The 6,000-nt window shown below is 30.2% G+C and overlaps 1 long non-coding RNA gene across 1 annotated transcript in view; it reads right to left on the reverse strand.

Moving 5' to 3' along the window:
• Window positions 1-6,000, reverse strand: part of LOC129939980 (uncharacterized) — a 65,596-nt gene that overhangs the window by 33,241 nt on the left and 26,355 nt on the right. The window lies entirely within an intron of this gene.

Consider the following 6,000-nt stretch of genomic DNA (forward strand, 5'->3'; position numbering starts at 1 on the left):
TTTCAGTAACCCACTTTACAATGATTTATGAACTCGGTCACATGGGGTGAATACAAAAACATGAAAATTAATTTATGGAATTTTCCCTTAAAGAGAAAACAAAATATTTGTTTCAGTTTTTATTTAAGATTTTATATAAGAGTAAATTGGATTTTTTTCTTAATAAAAATAAGATCGATATGTAGTTATGGAATTTTTTTGTTTGGTACCAAATTTATTTCGTTATAATTTTTTGTCTCACATACCAAAATAAATTCAAAGGCATTATTTGCCTCAAGGCCAATACATGAGACACGACACGCAAGAGTGTTCCTCTTTTTATCTTATATAAGTTCTCTGATGAGACGAACAAAAGACCCAAATTATATCAAGCCCAAAGCATTTGACGCCGAACCAACTTCAAAATGATGATGTTATAAAGGGTGTTTTTAGAGATCTTGTGAACTTTAAACAAAATAAGACAGAAACATTGTTAGAACTTATTATTAACTTCCAAAAGGAAGTTGAAAACGTTGACGTTTTTCGGTATAGATCAAGTTCTTTAAAATCTAAATCAAACGTTTTTAAGGAGGTGTCTGGGTGTGAGAACGTTTTTTCTCAAGAACTGGACGAGAACTTTCTTTTACAGATAAAATCATCAAAAATGCAAATAAGATTTTTTTAAATGAGTAAGTGGTTTTTTTACTAGGTATTTTACACATTGTAAAATATTACATTGGAAAAATGTTCAAGTAACGTTTTTTTATAAATACAAAAACTGCCTTCATATCTCTAATATTTTGCTAGCAGAGAATTATATTACCTCTAAATTAATTGCATGAACAGTCAGAAGTTTGTTTTATAATTTTGAAAAGCTTAATGTCATCAGCATAAATAAGGACGGAAGATTTTTTTATGATTGATATTTAGTCATTTATTATTTATAAATTAATAAAATTGGACCTAAATGATTTCCCTGAGGGACTCTCGAATTTACAACAAATTGATCCAAGTACTCATTACCAAATGGAAAACTATATAAATTTTATTCTATTACACGAGAGAGAGATCAAATTTAAGAAGTTGATGTTAAAACCTTGATTGTTTAGTTTTAAAATAAACGTTATGTGTGTCTAAACAAAAAGACGTGAAGTTGAAAAAAATAGTTACTGTATATCTTTTTTTTCACGAAACCATGTTCATTATCGTGTATCATTGAAATACAATGAAAAGAAAGTCCTTTACATACAAAAAGATTCGAACAGTTTTGGTATCACAAATAATTTACCTATAAGCCTGTAGTGGATTACTTAATTTTTGGAAATTTCTTGTTAAAGGAATGCACTTTTTTAGATATATGAAAAAGCCAACTATTTAAGGACTCATTTAAGAGAGCACATACATATACGCAAATTATTTTGTAAAGATGAAGGAAGGTTCACCATCAGGGCCTGGACTTAAACACTCATTCAATTTCATGATACTCTGCGCAACAGTATCTTCGCTTATTTCAAAATTAATTGAATTCAAACGAGGAAAATGTACTATAAAAAAAGAGGAGTAAGAACTGTTGTTATCGTTTGTATCAGTGAAAGCTTCTTTCAAGAAGTTTGCAAACATGATTGCTAGAACCTTAGGCTTATGACTGATTGACGATGAATTTGGCAAAGAGTTAGGGTAACCTATAGATTCTTTTTACAATTTATGCATTTCCAGAAACTCTCTGTATTAGATTTAAGGTCGCTTTCTTTTTAGAAATATAACTATCATATAAAGAATAAGAATACTCTATGAATAGTCGTTTTAGAATTAAGAAAGTTTCATAACCTTCATCAACTCTTGTCCTATTATATTTTACTCAGGTTAGGTTAGGTTAAAGTGGCTGTCCTTGATGGAGTAGGACATCACTTAGGCCAATATAATGGCCAAATGTAATATACCACATGAATCTTGAGGCTTACTTTTAAGCTCAATAAAACCAGTTTGCGTTCCTGACGAAATGTGAAAGGCTGATATGATTAAGATCGTTTAGATAGTTATAGAAGTATTTTCCTAGGTAATTCTTGTATTTTTGAGGTAAAACAGAGCATATGCAGAGAAGATGACTACCTGAATCCTCCTCTTCCTCGTCCATACAGCTTCTGAAAAAGTCATTTTGGAACACTCGTGTTGTGTTTTCCTATTAGACAGTGCTCGATTACGACACCTATTATCGAGTTTATATGCGATCTGCTTAGAGATAGTAAGCATCTAGATCGCTTCAAATCTAGTATAGACCTTATGTTTCTTATAACCTGACACGTGGTGATGTTATTCCACTTGGTGTTTGCCTTCTCCATTAGCGTTCTGCATCAGCAAAGTTTAATACTAAACTGTTGTGCCATCTCCATTCGAGATGATCGAAAGTTATGAACTGTTATACAGTTTGTTGAAACCGAGTCCAGAGATTTGAAAGCGGCCTGATTGTCTGATAAAATATGAATATCAGATGTTAATATCACGTTTTCTTTAAGCCAGGGCAAGACTTCTTTTACAGCCAAAAGTTTCACCTGGAACACTTCATTTCAGTCGTTTAGAGTATACATTTTCACCAATCCCTTATTTGTTTTTGATCCATCCGTAAAAAAGATCTGGAAGGTATACAAATCTGGAAGTTTCTGTCGAATTGCAGTTGGGGGATAGTGTAGTCTGTGTGCTTTGGTATTGATTCTAAATAAAACAGTTCACCATACTGCCACACCGTACATTAAAATCGGTCTGATTACCGATGTGTACCTATAGCCAATGTGTGATTCAGGGGTTGTAATTGTAAGCCCTATTTATTACCAAAAGCTTTCTTGCAAATAAAGAGAGCTAGTTTTTTATCTAAAATAAGACCCTTGTACTTAGCCTCGTCGTCTGAGAACTTAACTTGGATTCCTTTAATATAGGGAGTTAATAAATAGGGGTTAAAAAATAGAATTTAGTATTTCCTCGAAAAAAGGTCTACATAGGTTTAGAGTGGGTTAACATCCAGTCCACACCGATCAGCCCAGAGTATTAGTCGGTTTAAGGCATGTTGAAAGATTTCTTTTAAGGTGTTAAGATGCTTTACAGAAACCGCTTTCGCAACATCATCCGTATAGGCGTCATCACTATGAAACCCTCTATATCCAGACCAATTAGGATATATTTTACACAGGCTTTGTTTCTTTTATTTTGTATGTTTTGATATGTGAATCAAACCCTGGTGGTACATTGTAGTTCTTACGAGCCCTTTTAAGAGGAATTATTTTGTAAAAACAGCTGAAATATATTATAGAAAAAAAAACTCTACACATATTGTTAATATTGCAATTAACAAATAATATTGATTCCAGTCAATAGTACATACAATAATACATGTTCTGAAAGATTACATGTTCTAGATTTTACCTAATTATGATAAATTGCCAAATTTTACTGCTCACAAATTTCATACCAGTAACAGTTTGACATTCTCATCTTTCAAAACAAAAACATAACATATTTTTATTAAATATCTATCGATTTTTATAAATCAATATCTAATCTACATATTTGGGGATCAATAATCCAATTTCTGCTTTTTTTTATTTTGAGAAGTCAGTTACCTTTTAAAGCAATTTTTAAAGCCAATTTAGTGTCTAAACCTTCATATATGGTTATTTAATTATATTTCAAAAAATATCATGAAAGCAATTTCGTGTCATCATCATTACTGTTATTATTATAGATTATTTGACAAAGCCTTTTTTATACTTAAACAATTAAAATATTTCAAATGATTTAACATATAAAAATGGATGACAAAATTTCTATTGTTTAACATCACGTTTTAGCTTAGTTTATATATATTTAATTTTATATAAGTATTCTTAACTATTTGGCTCATTAAATTTGATGACGTGTTAAGATTACGATTATTTAAATAAAATTATCTAACTTAGGTAATGGGGAAACTATAGATATTTTAACTATAAAACTGTCTATATAGCAAAAGCTGGGTAGGGTTATATTAAAAATAATTATTTATATGATAATAATAATGAACAAAATCAACACACCATAACATCAGTTCTGAATATTGATGGTTAGGTTAGGTTGGGTATTTTTATTTTGTGTGTGTGTGATTATTTTTAGCATAATAAATACGAGGATAGACTTTTGCTCAGTTTAAATTATTATATTTAAATAAAATTAAAAATAATTGGACTATTTTAATATATGCGGTTTTAAAATAGGTACATATTTAGGTATCAGGTATTTTTTATTAATTTATGTAATGAGCAGTTTGCACATCCTTTGAATAGAAATGTATGTATTATAATTGCGTGGTTGATGATGGATTGTATTAAAATAAATTGAGCACGAAACACGGAATAAAATAAATTATAATAAAAATTGCTTAATGATGTTTAAACTTAATAGTTACGTTACGAAATCTCGTTTTAAAGACAAATTCAAAGGTTCTTTTTAAAGCTATACATATATTTATGCAAATTTTTGAATGTTAAAACATGCATAGTTTGAGAAAACAATTTGACATTTTATGGAGATTTATAAGGTTTTTAGTTTTTTTTTAATACAGAAACGCAAAAAGAGGAAATTTAGTGCCAAAAATTGTTGTTGAATCTAAAGAAAACTTAAAAATTAATTTCATTACTTTTTGAGAATACAACATTTGGCTTTAAAAAAGGTCTTGGGGTTTCCCGTTTTTAAAAAGTCGTATATTATTTGGTTACCATTTTTCACTTAAGCAGTATAAACAAGTATTTTGTAACAGACAAGATCACAATTTTCACATTTCAACTTATAATACAGCTGAAGAAGCTTAAAGATTTCTGCTGGATGAAATAATACGAGAACATAGCTAAGAAATCTTATATGATATCAAAAACTTACATCCTATCACTCTTAAGGGGGTGTTCTGGTCTAGAAATTAAAAAAAATCGATTTTTTTTTCTTTTCATATTTTCATAGTTTAACTATTTAAGAATATGTCTACGAGAGGATTTTCCCAAATTCAAATTATTTTCGGAGAAATAAGTATTTTGCTAAGCAGCCATCCAAATCGGTTGGGCTGCAACTAATAGAACAAAAGACATAATGGGGTACTTTAAACGCGTTTTTCTCAGAACTGTCTTTTTGAATCTGATACCCACGATTTTTCAGGTTCTGCCGAACCGATTTACTTGAAATTTTAAGAGAGTCTTCTTTAGGGACTTGTCTACGTCCGGAACTACGGCCATCCCCAAATTTTCATTTTTACTATTTTTAACAAATCGAAGAATGTTCAAAAAAATGGTAAATTTTATGTATTTTTCTTTAGACAGCCGCCATTTTGTAAAAAAAAAATGTTTGTAACTTTTCCGTAGTTTCAGACATTGCGACATTATTGTAGATTAATAATCTTTTTTAGTTTTTGATTTCAGATTTCTAGGAGAGTTAAAACCGTGGGTATGGGCACGCAACAAATTTTTGAGACGCACCACTCCATCAGCTGATAACTAACGGAATTTTGATTTTTTTTTTACTTTTTGTTTTTTTTTGTATACTTCTAAATAAGAATAAATAATAAGAATAAATAATGTATAAAAAAATTGATGGTAAAATTGTTGCTTGCTTTTTTCTACAGCACTTCAAAAATTACGTAAAATTCATGTCTCTAGACCAGAATACCCCCTTAAAGTGATAAACAAATAGAAATATCTTTTTGTCAAAATTGAAAAAATTGAAAAATTTACCATTTTGAAAACAACAATATTAATTATTTAAACACCCTTGACATGAAAGGTTAACCGGGTACCTTCACCATATTCGTATCACGCGTTTAAATAAACTACTTTAGGTTAGGTTAGGTTATAGTACAAGGTGTAAGTTCACATTTGCTTATCTTATTACGCGAAAGCAACTATTCTGAGGGGCGCGGGGGGTATGTCAGTCGGTAGTCTGGCTCTTGGGAATTTAGTCGCTATGGAGCGTTTTTCTGGTGCGGACCGTGCGTTGTGCGTACGTGAGTTT

Source organism: Eupeodes corollae, chromosome 1, assembly GCF_945859685.1.
Source record: "Eupeodes corollae chromosome 1, idEupCoro1.1, whole genome shotgun sequence".
NCBI classification, from domain to species: Eukaryota; Metazoa; Arthropoda; class Insecta; order Diptera; family Syrphidae; genus Eupeodes; species Eupeodes corollae.